This window comes from Berghia stephanieae, chromosome 14 (assembly GCF_034508935.2).
Source record: "Berghia stephanieae isolate SIO BIC M18660-M18661 chromosome 14, UCSD_Bste_1.3, whole genome shotgun sequence".
Classification (NCBI taxonomy): Eukaryota; Metazoa; Mollusca; class Gastropoda; order Nudibranchia; family Aeolidiidae; genus Berghia; species Berghia stephanieae.
This window is the reverse complement of record NC_088373.1, coordinates 25,708,296-25,723,295: the sequence shown is the minus strand read 5'-3', so window position 1 is coordinate 25,723,295 and position 15,000 is coordinate 25,708,296. Positions and strand designations below refer to the sequence as shown.

The window sequence follows — 15,000 nt, the reverse complement described above, 5'->3', positions numbered from 1 at the left end:
GTTTCTAAATAGGTTATTTTCTATCTATCTGTCTATCTATCCACCCATCTATCTATCTATCCATTCATTCATCCATCCATTCATCCATCCATCCATCCATCCATCCATCCATCCATCCATCCATCCATCCATCCATCCATCCACCCATCCATCCATCCATCCATTCGGAAGCATCACTTAACATGTAGGACGAGATAACGCCTGTTTTTTTTTGTTTTTTTTTTTACACCTGAGTACGATTAGAGAATGTGAATTATGAGCCTTTTTCAAGCGCATGCCTCTCAGAGCGGGATTCGAACCCACTGTACCACATAGCCGTACAAAAACCCCCAACAAACTTTTGCTTCATAATTTATCGATAGAGTGATATCGATGTGTCCATCATATCGGATAACCCAATGTAATTATAGGCCTGTTTCAACATTGTTGTAATGGACAATATTTTGTTTTGGCTTGAGAGTATTTCCATTACAACAATGAATGGGCCCATAATCACCTGGGTAAACAGACCTGTAAATAGGAGTACGTCGATTTATTTGATTCTCCAGTGCGTCAAAAAACAAAAACAAAACCGCAGATTTCTTCTCTACCACTTCTCCTCCTCCTCCTCCTCCTTCTCCTCCTCCTCCTCCTCCGCCTCCTCCTCCTCCTCCTCCTCCTCCTCCTCCTTCTTCTTCTTCTTCTTCTTCTTCTTCTTCTTCTTCTTCTTCTTCTTCTTCTTCTTCTTCTTTCCCTTCATGATGTCTTTATGGCTGAACGTCAACAGGATGCAGGAACGCTGTGGTCTTCCCAAGCTCGTGCGGGGATCCATAGAGCTTCGACTTTTGTGTGGTCCTTTTGGGCCAAATGGTCGCCCTTTGCTCATTGTACTCTGCACCAAGAAAGGAGATCCTAATAGAAAAGCTCGGCGGAAAGGCTCAAATAGCCCGACAGGCGTAACTAACTGCCGAACCAGAAAACTGCTGGAGCGACACGCAATCAACCCCCCCCGCCACACACACACACATAAATATGATGTCCAAATCTCCAAATCGAAGCCTCTGGTTGAAGCGTTTTTGTTCTAATCTGTTTGAAGTTGAAGTATCCATTAAAAAAAAATCTAAGACTTAGAAATGAAAGAAAGAGATTGTTTTGTTTGTTAATTGTGCGGCTATGTGGCCTAGTGGTATGATACTCGCTTTCGGATTGGAAGTTCCTGGATTCGCGCCTCACTCGGCACACAATTGAGTCTTTGGAAAACGTTTCTTTGCTCACATTCTCTCACCTTACTCAGATGTAAAACGAGTACCTGGCCGTTAACAGTTTGTCTCCGTCGTCAAAACAAATTGCAATATCGCCTAACAGGCGTCAGGTTTCGTTCTGCATGTTACGTGTTGCTGTTGGTCAGGGACCCTTTGTATAGCGCTTTGAGCACGTTTCGTGGTAAAGATAACTTCTTTGGTAAACACCATCAGAAAAAGACATATTTACAGAAAAACGGAATTGAAAAGATTGTACTTACGGGTAAAGTTGCTGGGAAGAAAAGAAGAGGGAGACAGAGGATAGATTACATTGACAATCTGAACGGATGGATTGGTGGAGGAGGAACAGGAATCGAGCTATTGAGAAGATCTGAGGACAGATATGGTTGGAGGGACATGATCGCCGATGTCTGCAACAGGCCTGGCGCTTGATGATGATGATGATGATGATGATGATGATGATGATGATATTGCGCTATATAAAAGTTCAAGTTTTTAAAAATTTTATTGTTTCTGTGTGCATAATAATCAGGGTTTTTTTTCTGGCAGATTGCAAATTAAACACTATTGCGATGCATGATGTCGCTAGCGTGTCATCGGCCTGCCAGATTGGATACTCATCAAGGCTACACAAAAGGTGCACCGATGTGTAATCAATTTGCCGTGAGGGCCGTTCGTAGCTAAGAGCTAGGACGCCTGTTGTCGTTGTTGTTGTGGATGGATGGGATTCTTTATTGGACGGATTGGATCAAATAATATTTATTGGATTGGGAAAGAATTCCATGTAATCGGGACATCGCTTATCTGGTTATCTATTTTCAACCCCCCCCCCTCCCAAAAAAAAAACAAAAACAACAAAAAAACAAAAAACAACAACAAAACAAAAAACAAAAAACAAACAACAAACAAAAAAAACCACACAAACAAAACAACCAAAAAAAAAAAAAACAACCCCAAAACAAACAATCAAACTACAATAATAATAATAAAACAAACCATGTTAACAAACAAACATAGAAAACAAAAACACATTGTCTATTCGTTAAACAAAACATAGGATTGGGGATTACCATTGTACCCTACAGCCCATGTTAAAGATTTGCCAACGAGCGCAGAATAATTACTGGCAATCCAAAAATTAGAAAAGATTATTTTTTTACAGATCGACATACTGACTTACTGACTTAGATGCCTTTCGCGTCTCGACCGAAAGATCGGGTCGCCTTGGCTGTTTCCAGTATTTCCTGTGTGAGGTGTCTCCAATATTGCCGGTCCTCTGCTAGGGTTCTCAGATTTTCAAGGTCCCCTGCCGTTATGAAACTAATGCTTTGTCCAAGTGTTGTGAGGTTTTTGTTTAGGATCACAGGGAGTGTTGTGATCGGTCTTCCTCTGAAAAGGTTCCCGTGTTTTTGGAAGTATCCCGACATGGCTTGGTTTGCTGGTATGTTTTTGTCCCTGCGTAGTATGTGACCGCAAAGTTGCCATCGTTGTTGTAAAATGTCAAGGGAGATTGGTCTTTCTTTTGTGATCTTATAGAGTGATTCATTTGAGATCTTTTTGGGTATTTGATGTCCAGTACCCTTCTTAGCTGTGTGCGATGGAAGGCATCCAGATGTTCTTCTTCGGATTTTGTCAACGCCCAAGTGCCGCAGTTATACAGAAGTACCGGTTTTACAAGAGCACGGTACAGTTTCAGTTTGGTTTTTCTCTTTATTTTGTCACCTCTAATCCATACATTGGTGAGTTTACTGAGTGCGGCGTTTGATAGCTGTTTTCTTCTTTGTACATCCTCGGTGTCTCCAATTAGTGAGCCGACTTTCTTTGTTCTTTTCCATTCCTCTTTGTTCCTCGATATTGTTGTAAATTCGGTTTTATTGGCATTGACTTGGAGGTTATATTTCATGAGGGTATTTTGTATGATGTCTATATTTGCTGGTGTTGATCCAATAAAATCGACATCATCTGCATAGGCGATTTCTCAAACAGACAACAAATCCCAACGATATCCTTGACATTGTAACTGACCACTTCCAGCAGAAATTTCACAAACAAGTCTCACAAATATCGCCCTTCTCAGGAAACCCTAGAGACCTAAACAACCGCATCACAACAACTGAAGTTAGAAATAGCATAAAGTGCCTAAACAATAACAGATCCCCAGGCGAAGATGAAATTCCCGCTGAATTGCTGAAATACGGTACCCTCTCCCTGGATCTGAGCATTGCAAACATAATGAACAAAACATTCTCAACACACAAAGACTGGGACATAAACAGCGGTGTCCTAATTACAATACAAAAACCAGGAAAAACGAAAGGACCCGTAAACAACCTGCGCCCAATAACATTACTGAATACCATAAGAAAAACACTGTCAACTATTGTCCTCAACAGAATTAGACCGAAAATAGAAAAATATCTATCACATAGCCAAAGCGGGTTTCGCCAAGACCGAAGCACATCGGACGTTGTATGGACACATAAATGGTTGGCAGCAAAGGCACTCAAAGAAAACATATCCATAACAATAACCGGAATCGATATGTCCGCAGCCTTTGATACGATCGACAGAGGAAAACTTTTGGAGATATTAACAGAAATAGTAGACGAAGACGAGCTCCGAATAATCCGATTTCTCCTCAGCAACACAAAGATACAACCAAGGATATACGGGGCCACAAAACAGACGCAGTTCGAAAGTAACATCGGGACCCCCCAAGGAGATAGTCTGAGCCCGATTCTGTTCACAATATACTTAGAACACGCTCTGAAAGAAGTTCGAAAAGTCATTCCAAAACCAACGACTCATATTGAGAATGCAATCCCTAGAGAAATCGACATACGAGTACCTCTAAAACTTTTTTGTTTAAAAATCAGGAGTAATTCAATCACTTCTTGACTCAAAGGATTATTTAGGATATCTGCTACAGCCGCAGTGCACAGCCGCAAATTGAGCTAGGGCGAGGTGACTTGCTTGCTGAAGGTTACACAGCGCAGCAGCGGTTCATCGAACTCCGTACCTTTCGGGCACGCTGCCCCCAAAATGTGTTATGTGCTAGGACTTCATATACTCTATAGATGTCACTGGTTATGTGCTATCCAGTTCTTATTAGTTAACTCTATGGCTGATAAACGAACGCCGGATAAATGGTACAACTGTCAATAAAATGAAACCCTTATAATTTTTCCGACATGACGGGTTTGGGGTTTGCTCATACTTTACTGGTACTTCCGACACCCTTTCCTACCCCCCCCCCCCCTGCCACCCCTCCCTCTCTCTCCCCCCCCCCCCCACCCCCATCTCCATATCACGCGAACATTAATTGCCATTCACATAAAGGCATTGACAATTCCAATAACGGCATTCAATCACGGTGGTTAATTATTAACTCTCTCAGGCGGAGTTTGATTTTTCTCTAACCGATATGATATTTTATAGTGCAAGGCGATTATATTCATTGATTAAGTCAGACGATTTGAATGGCAAAGATTGTGACGATGCTTTAAAGTGTTTCTCTCCTTTCTTGTGATGGCTTCGCATAGTGTATGGTATAATCACGGCATTCTTTAACAGCGTCGTCGCCGTCGTCGTCGTCGTCACCACCAACACCAGCACTATCATCATCATCATCATCATCATCATCATCATCATCATCATCATCATCATCATCATTATCATCCTCATCATCATCATCATCATCATCATCATCATCATCATCATCATCATCATCATCATCATCATCATCATCATCATCATCCTCATCATCATCATCCACATCATCATCATCAGCATCCACATCATCCACATCATCCACATCATCATCATCATCCACATCATCATCATCATCATCCACATCATCCACATCATCATCATCATCATCCACATCATCCACATCATCATCATCATCATCATCATCATCATCATCATCATCATCCACATCATCATCATCATCATCATCATCATCATCATCCACAACATCCACATCATCATCATCATCATCATGAACATCATCACCATCATCATCATCCACATTGTACAAGTAGCCGCAACCCTATTTGAATGATTGAAGTTGCTTTTAGCATGCTCATGGCCGCCATATGTAAACTCACACACACACACACACACGCACACACGCACACACATACACACAAGATTTGTAATACTTACATGGCCTTACTTTGACATCTTGTGATTTAAATCTATGATAGTGCATCATCATCATCATCATCACCGAACACAATATTCCCATTAGAAGACCTTGTCCCCAAACACCTGATGGATTTGAAAACACACACACAAAATAAGATTGACAGAATACATACACACACACACACACATACACACACACCCGCACACGCACACGCACACGCACACGGACGCGTCATTCATAGTCTAGAATGTTCACGTGTAATCTATCATTGTGCAAACCTCATTCGAGACAAACGATCATATTAAAATAGATAGTATGCGCTTGTCTAAGAAGCTCACAACATTGCCATCCGAAAGTATAACGGACCAACACACAAAAACTATGTGTAACCTTTAACATTTATAGTCTGGTTAATACAGTTTAGTGAGAATTACTCATAAAAGCGGATGGCAAAAACAATAACACAAATCTTGAGTGACGTCATCTTCATTCTATCTTATGTCAGGTCATGTCAAGTCATCATTAAGGTCAAAACTAAATATAACACACACCTAGACACACACAAACACAGACAGACACACACAGACATACAAACACAGACAGACACACACCTAGACACACACAAACACAGACAGACACACACCTAGACACACACAAACACAGACAGACACACATAGTCATACAAACACAGACAGACACACACCTAGACACACACAAACACAGACAGACACACATAGACACACACAAACACAGACACACACAAACACAGACATACACACACAAAGACACAGACACAAACACAGACATACACACACAGAGACACAGACACAGACACACAGACAGACAGACAGAGAGACACACAGAAACACAGACACACACATACACACCGACATACACAAACAGACACACACATACACACAGATACACACACACTGAAACACACACCGATACACAGACACACACACATATACACACACATACACACACATATATATACACAGACACACAGACAGAAACACACACAGACACACACAGACACACACACACACACACCGTAACACAGACACACACACACACACAGACATACACACGAATAAAAAACCACAAAACAAACACAACATATTTCAAAAATCAAACAAACAAACAACAACAACAATGTTTACAAAAGTTGAAAAGCTATAATTTACGCTTATCTATAATCAGGAATTTAAAAAAATAATCATGCCCTTCGCGTCATCATCATAAGGTATGGTTGCCTCGGCATTACACGAAGGATTATAGATAATCCATCACACAAGATGTCTGATGTCAACAGGAATCACCCATGTTGAGCAAAATTGGGTTAATAATCTTGCCCAAGGGAAAAAAAAACCGAAAGTGCCTGAAGCGGGACTCGAACCCGGAACCCTCCATCCGGATCACAGTGCAATGCCTTAACCACTCGGCCACTTCGCCCCCAATCAGGAATAATGTGTCAAAAATTGACACAGAAAACAATGAAGGCCCAATACGCCACCAGTAAAGGCTTTCAACAGTCGTGACGTCACTTCCCTCGTAATGACGCATAGTAACTTAGCAACTGGTTTTAAACTATCGGAACAATGGCGGACGACCTTACGAAATACTTCTTCAACGAGCACAAAAGTTTGTCCAGAGGAGAAAAACATAAATCTGATCATGTTTTGACTTTTCACATGATCTCATGACACAGGAAAAAGTTCTAGCCAGCACGTAGAATAAAAAGTACCGATTTTATTTGTTTAGAACCAAGCTGTTCATTGCTGGGCAACGTGACATATAGATTGTATGCGCTTGGCTAAGAAACTCACAACAATGCTATCCGGAAATATAAACAGACCAACACACAAAACAATGTGTAACCTTGAATGTTTATAATCAGGTTAATACAGTTTAGTGAGAATTACTCATTAACGCGGATGGCAAAAAGCAATAACAAAGACCTGAGTAACGTCATCTTCATTCTCTCTATACGATCCATTCATCATTAGGTGAAAAGCAAATTTAATACACACACACACACACACACACACACACACAAATAACAAACCACAAAACAAACATATCCAAAAAAGCAAAAAAACAAAAAAAAACAAAACAAAACAAAAAACAACAAAAACAAACAAACAAACAAACAATTAAAAGAAAACAAAAGCAAACAAAAACAAAACAAAACAAAAACAAAACAAATTAAAAAAAAAAAAAAAAAAAAAAACAAAAAAAAAACAACAATGTTGACAAAACTTGAAAAACTATGTTAAGCTCTAAAAATCAGGAATAATGTGGTAAAAATTGACACAGAAAACAATCACAGACCGATACGCCAGCCAGAAATACGATCCATTCATCTGTACAGTGAAACCAGCCAATGAAATACGATCCATTCATCTGTACAGTGAAACCAGCCAATGAAATCCAAGCCAAATGTCAACACACATAATCGTGTTAATTAATTCCATTCAAACGACATTCCTGTTCAAATGGTGTTATTGTCACAAAACTCACTTGTTCTAGTTTAAAGTTAAGCTTTTATATAGATAGAATGAAGATGGACGTCACTCGGGTCTTTGTTATTGTTTTTTTTTCATCCATGTTTATGAGTAATTCTCACTAAACTGTATTATCCAGACTATTAACGTTCATGGATACACAGAGTTTTGTGTGTTGGTCCGTTATAGATAGTTCGAAGATGACGTCACTCAGGTCTTTGTTATTGACTTTTAGGCGATGTTACACATTTTTCCCCCCGACAGACAACGCTGTTAACGGTCAGGTACTCATTTTACACCTGAATAAGGTGAGGGAATGTGAGTAAAGAGCCTTTTCCAAGGACTCAACTCTGCCCTGGGCAAGGCTCAAACCCAAGACCTTCCAATCATCCGAAAGCGAGTGTTATACCACTAGATCACATAGCCGCACATTTTGATCAGACAATAAAATTGCTTAGCCACCTCTAAATGTCTACAGATGAATATCAATGACAATGAATGGAAATAACTATAGATAGTATGCAGATGACGTCACTCAGGCCTTTGTTATTGTTTTTGCCATCCGCGTTTGTGAGTTGTTCTCACTAAACTGTATTAACCAGACCATAAAAGTTCATGGTTACACAGAGTTTGTGTGTTGGTCCGTTATACTTCCGGATGGCAATAGTGTGAACTCCTTGGCCAAGCGCATTCTATCTATTGACTAGACTAAACTGAGACTCCCCCCCCCCTTCCCCCCAAAAAAGAAAAAGTCTCAGGTTTGGGACAATGTGATAAATTAAGCGTTATATCTTAATTCATTTCGGGCTATTAAAATAATAATAATAATGATAATAATAATAATAATAATAAATAATAATAATAATATAATAATAATAATAATAATAATAATAATAATATAATAATAATAATAATAATAATAATAATAATAATAATAATAATAATAATAATGATAATGATAATAATGATAATGATAATAATGATAATGATAATGATAATGATAATGATAATGATAAATAATAATAATAATAATAATAATAATAATAATAATAATAATAATAATAATAATGATAATGATAATGATAATGGTAATGATAATGATAATGATAGTGATAATAATAATAATAATAATAATAATAATAATAATAATAATAATAATAATAATAATAATAATAATGATAATAATGATAATATATAATAATAATAATAATAATAATAATAATAATAATAATAATAATAATAATAATAATATATGGTTTTTATATAACGCATTTTCCCGTATATCAACAAGCTCAAACCGCTTAACAGTAACGTGGCTATTTTCACTCAAACATACAACCACTCAAACATGTAATATGAAACAAAGCAATTTCTACAATGCTACATATTAAAAAGAAACGTTTTAAGATGATTTAAAAAAAAAAGAAATCTGCATCATTACATTCTCTGATCTATATCTTGGAAGCGAGTTCCAGATAAGGGCTGCCGATTATTCAAACTCATGCTCGCCAATTTTGCGAGTCATTTTTGGCTTCACAAGTATGTGATTATCGGACTTTGATCTATCTCAGATTTCTGGATGGGACAATGTGACAAATTCAACGTTATATGTTAATTCATTTCTGGCCAAACAAACCAAAATAAATCAAAACAAAACAAAACTATCATTAGCATGCAAAAACATTTTCTTTGATAATACGTCTATAATTTGTCTCATAAAAATGTACTAAATAGGCATGGGGTAAAAGTAACCAGGGTATAGGCTACTACGGACATTGTCGGTGTTGGGGTTGAATGAGTCAAGTCTGTGCTAGGTTATCAGATTTGACACTGATTCTGTGTCGTTGTTGGGGATTGTGTTACACACTGACCCACTAATTATGGTAATGATAATAATATACTCATTGTATGTTTGAGAACATCTGTTGTCTGTTCTCTCTGCCTGTCTGTCTGTCTGTCCATCCATCCATCCATCTATCTATCCATCCACCCACCCTCCCGCCCATCTTCCTATCCATCCATCTATCCATCCATCCATCTACCCACCCATCCATCAATCTACCCATCCATTTCCATCTGTCCATCCACCCATCAATATATCCATCCATCTATCCATTTACCAATCTACCCTTCCATCTATTCATTAATCTACCCACCTATCTATCTATCCAGCCATTTATCCATTTATCTACACATCCATCCACCCATCCGTCATTCCATCAATCCATCCACCCATCCATCATTCCATCAATCCATCCACCCATCCATCATTCCATCAATCCATCCACCCATCCATCATTCCATCAATCCATCCACCCATCCATCATTCCATCAATCCATCCACCCATCCATCAATTCATCCATCCCACCATTCATCCACCCATCCATTAATTAATTGTCTCATCCAATCAATTACCCCCCCCCCCAACCCACCACCACCTCCCCCTCAGGTCTTCCTAACGTCCTCTACATCCCCAATCCCAGACATCTCCTTACAACAAACTTAAAATCCCTGCATGTGCTACAGTTTCAATTTTAATTTTCAATTCATCGCGCTCACCTACCCCCCCCCCCCCCCCCCCCCCCACGCTTGATTAAACCACACCTGCCGCTAAGTCGCCTAATCCATGTCAAACCATGAACTGTGCACACAAACAATGGAAGTGCTGAGAACTCACGCTTTACACAACAAAGACGCGCATCTCTACTGCACGTGCTCACCGCTGTCAGGGACACGCGCCCCACTGTCTCGTCACTGGGTCGATTTTTCTAATGGGATTAAATTTTTTCTTCTTCTATCTTTAAATTTTATTTTCTCACCTTTAGGTAGAGAGTGTCCTATTCGTTTTCAGGTCAACATAATATTTGAATGACAAATAGAAGACTTTGTCACTATTATTTCTCAGGGGGTCTCGCTAGCTCAGATGGTAGAGCGCTGGGTTCAATGGTAAAGGAGCTAGATCGATTTCTGATGAAGTCGAGATTTTAAAATATTTTTTTTGGTTTTAATTGTAGTAGTTTTAGTAGTGTTAGTAGTTGTGGTGGTGGTGATGGTGATGGTAGTAGTGGTAGTGGTAGTAGTAGTAGTAGTAGTAGTAGTAGTAGTAGTAGTAGTAGTAGTAGTAGTAGTAGTAGTAGTAGTAGTAGTAGTAGTAGTAGTAGTAGTAGTAGTAGTAGTAGTAGTAGTAGTGGTAGGAGTGGTAGTGGTAGTTGTAGTGGTGGTGGTAGTGTTAGTAGTAGTAGTAGTAGTAGTAGTAGTAGTAGTAGAAGTAGTAGTAGTAGTAGTAGTAGTAGTAGTAGTAGTAGTAGTAGTAGTAGTAGTAGTAGTAGTAGTAGTAGTAGTAGTAGTAGTAGTAGTAGTAGTAGTAGTAGTAGTAGTAGTAGTAGTAGTAGTAGTAGTAGTAGTAGTAGTAGTAGTAGTAGTAGTAGTAGTAGTAGTAGTAGTAGTAGTAGTAGTAGTAGTAGTAGTAGTAGTAGTAGTGGTAGTCTTCGTCTCATCCTTTAAGGATTCTTGTGACGGATCTCATGATTGGTGCAATACGATTTTACATCGGGTTAGAATAAAATCGACCCCGGCCCGTAAACGGTTTTAGTGAGAATTCCAGTCGCCTTTTTCCAAGTTTACACGCGAGTCTATGATAATGTGACATATCCATACGAATGACAAGGAAATGATGCCAAATTGGTGCTGAAGCGAACCAACACCAAACATGTGCTACCAGATGTTGACAAAACAGGGTTTTTTTTTCTATTATTTTAAAATTAACTTTTGGCCAGAAATGAATTAAGATGACCTTGAACTTGTTTAAACTTCTGACACCTTTGACCTTTTTTTATTTATTTAACTTCTAAAAATGTCACGGGTTTAGTAATTTAAACAAATTCGAAGTCATCTAAATGCGTCAAGATTTGAAATTCTTTTATTTTCTCTGGCCATAAATGAAAATAAATGCGTTTATTTTAAATGTTTGGCCGTGCGAACCTGTGGTCGGATGGGATGGATCGAAGGCTTAAGTGGGTTTTGTGGCACGGCCGGAAGCCGCTATTGACATGGCCCTAAAAACCAACATGGCCGACCGGTGCCTTGTGTTTACACAGCTCTATGGTTACCATATTATTCCCTCCTATTTGGCCAGAGATGGGTGGGTGGTGGGGTGGGTGGGTGGTGTTGGTGGGTGGGTGGTGTTGGTGGGTGGGTGGATGGTGCCAGTCGAATTACAATTAGAATGATGGGGTTTTTGGGTCAATTCCTGTTTGGCTAAGCTCTTCAGTAATACTTTGTATACAGCATTTACAGTATATCACGTGTTCAATGTCTTTGAACAAATACTTCACTTATCCCGCCGGTAGTTCGTATGTCTTAAAGTAACTCAACACCCCCATAGGGTATTTTGTGGGTTGGACCTGACCCTGAAGAGATACTTTACCCCCCCCCCCCCTTCAAATGAGCTTTTAGATACCGTCAACTGGGGTCACTTTGCCTTTAGGGGTGACTTTGCTTCTATTGATTTGGACAAATTAGTTTGTTTTTAGATTTGTGACAGTTATTTCTTTTGATGAAAAATTAAAACCTCTGACGAGGAAAATGACTGCAACAAGCTGAGAATACTCAAAAGGCTCAAAATCGGTTGAGGCAAAGTCACCCTATTTGACGTTAGCGCAATATTCACTAGACGTGTGCTCAAAGCTCAAGGGGTCCCCGAGCTAACAGAAACTCTAAGCATATATCAATCAAGCAAATGTTTATTTTAGGCCGTTGGCCAAGAGTCATAACATCTCTATGAACAAATGATTCTGACAATTATAATAATAATAAAGGGATAACATTCTTTTAGTAATCGTTTATAGCTTAAATAACAACCAATGATAATAGTAATAATAATAATAATAATAATAATAATAATAATAATAATAATAATAATAATAATAGTAATAATAATAATAATAATAATAATAATAATAATAATAATAATAATAATAATAATAATAATAGTAATAATAATAATAGTAATAGTAATAATACTGATAATGATAATAATGATAACAATGATGATAATGATGATAATGATAATGATATAAAAAAAAATAAAATAAAATATAATAATAATAATAATAATAATAATAATAATAATAATAATAATAATAATAATAATAATAATGATAATAATAATAATAATAATAATAATAATAATAATAATAATAATAATGATAATAATAATAATAATAATAATAATAATAATAATAATAATAATAATAATAATAATAATAATAATAATAATAATAATAATAATAATAATAATAATAATAATAATAAGGAGAAGAAGTAGAAGTAGTAGTAGTCGTCAGTGTCAGGCTATAAGTTAACGATGGCTACGGGTCATCTCGACGTAATAGATAGAACGAAAATGACGTGACTCAGGTCTTTGTTATTGTTGTTTTAGGCAGCCATTTTTGTGAGTAGTCCTCACTAAATTGTATCAATCAGACTCTAAACGTTTAAGATGCCACGCATCGTCTTGTGTGTTGGTGGGTACGTTATGGCCGGCTGTGAATATTTTACATAAACCCATAGCATGCAGTAACGTTTGAAGTTGTTGTTAACATATTTTATTATTATTATTTTGACACAGACAGTCATTAATTAATTGCCCGTCGTTCATTAATATTAATTTATTCCCATTTCCATTTCCAGGCCCCGCCAAGCCAGTTGTATTTTTTAACGCACAGTCGTCATCGTCGTCATCGTCGTCGTCATCGTCGTCATCGTCGTCGTCGTCGTCGTCCACTGATGTAATTTGGTAAGCAGATTTGATCAAACTCATATTTTATTCAACAGCAGGGCGGGCCCTCGATAGCTCAGTTGATAGAGTGCTCCTCTCCCAATCGTCTGATATTCAGGATATTCAAGGTTATTTTTACCCCCCCCCCTTCCCACCTTATATCCCCTACCCCCTCACGGTGATCAGGTGCCAAGCAGCATCTGTGAGGTCTGGCAGAGGAGTATTTTGCGTTAAATAACTTAGAGTGACTTATAGATAGTTCGAAGATGACGTCACTCAGGTCTTTGTTATTGTTTTTTGCCATCCGCGTTTATGAGTAATGCTCACTGAACTGTATTAACACGACTATAAACGTTCATGGATACATACAGTTTTGTGTGTTGTCCGTTATACTCCGGATGGCAATGTTATGAGCTTCTTAGCCAAGCGCATACTATCTATAAGACTAGCAAGGCGGATTCGAGCCTCTCGGGTGAGTCTCTTTACCAACATTAACTCACCGTACTCAGGTGTAAATTGAGAACCTGGCGGGGAAAAAATGTAATATAGCGTTTTACATGTTACGTATAGTCAGGGGCCCTTTGTCAAGCGCTTTGAGCAGGAATAGTGGATATTGCTGCACTATGTAAAAGCTCAAACTCAAATTTGCTATTTTTGGACATGGCGGGTGATTTCCTGTTAGACGTTTGTTTGATGCCCCAAAATCCCTCCTAGAAGGGCCTATTTAAAAAAAAAAAAATTTTCCCATTGTCATAGTCTTTTGACAACGTGTACATATTTACAAGTCTGATAACCGGACACAATTATGGGCCCATTGTAACATTGTTGTAATGGACAATATTTTCCGTTGGTCTGGGAGTATTTTTTTTATTACAACAATGAGACCATAACAATTTGGGTTATCGGACCTATAAATAAGAGCACGTCGGCTAGCGAGGAATTATTACTGTCCGTATAACACTCAAGAAAGATATCTAGAATTAAAAGCTATCTTTTTTTAGGATATTGGATAGCTCATACGGTAGAGTCACGCTCTCCCCGGCTAGGTGGAGTTATCTTACCAGTAAGGTCTCGGGTTCGAGCCCCCATCGCCCCCCGAAATTTTTATTCTCTCTTGTCTTCTGGCACTTTCCTATTCACTCCATTTCTTGTTAGTATAGAATTAGAATATATTCAATTTAATTTGATTTCATTTCGATAAAACTGGGTCGATCTGCTCCATAAAGCAAATGGAGAGGAGGACAGGGAGATACCACGCTCGCTCGCGTGTGTGCAAACTTATTAATATGCAAACACGCAAACACGCACATACACACACACAC

General features: G+C 38.2%; 1 protein-coding gene across 2 annotated transcripts in view; it reads left to right on the top strand.

The window, feature by feature from the left end:
• The window catches only part of LOC144959908 (irregular chiasm C-roughest protein-like), a 328,564-nt gene that overhangs the window by 33,973 nt on the left and 279,591 nt on the right, over nucleotides 1-15,000 (top strand). For both annotated transcript variants that reach the window (XM_078892751.1, XM_078892752.1), the window contains one exon: nucleotides 13,591-13,696. The gene's annotated coding sequence lies outside the window, so the exon portion shown is untranslated. The remainder of the gene's footprint in view (nucleotides 1-13,590; nucleotides 13,697-15,000) is intronic.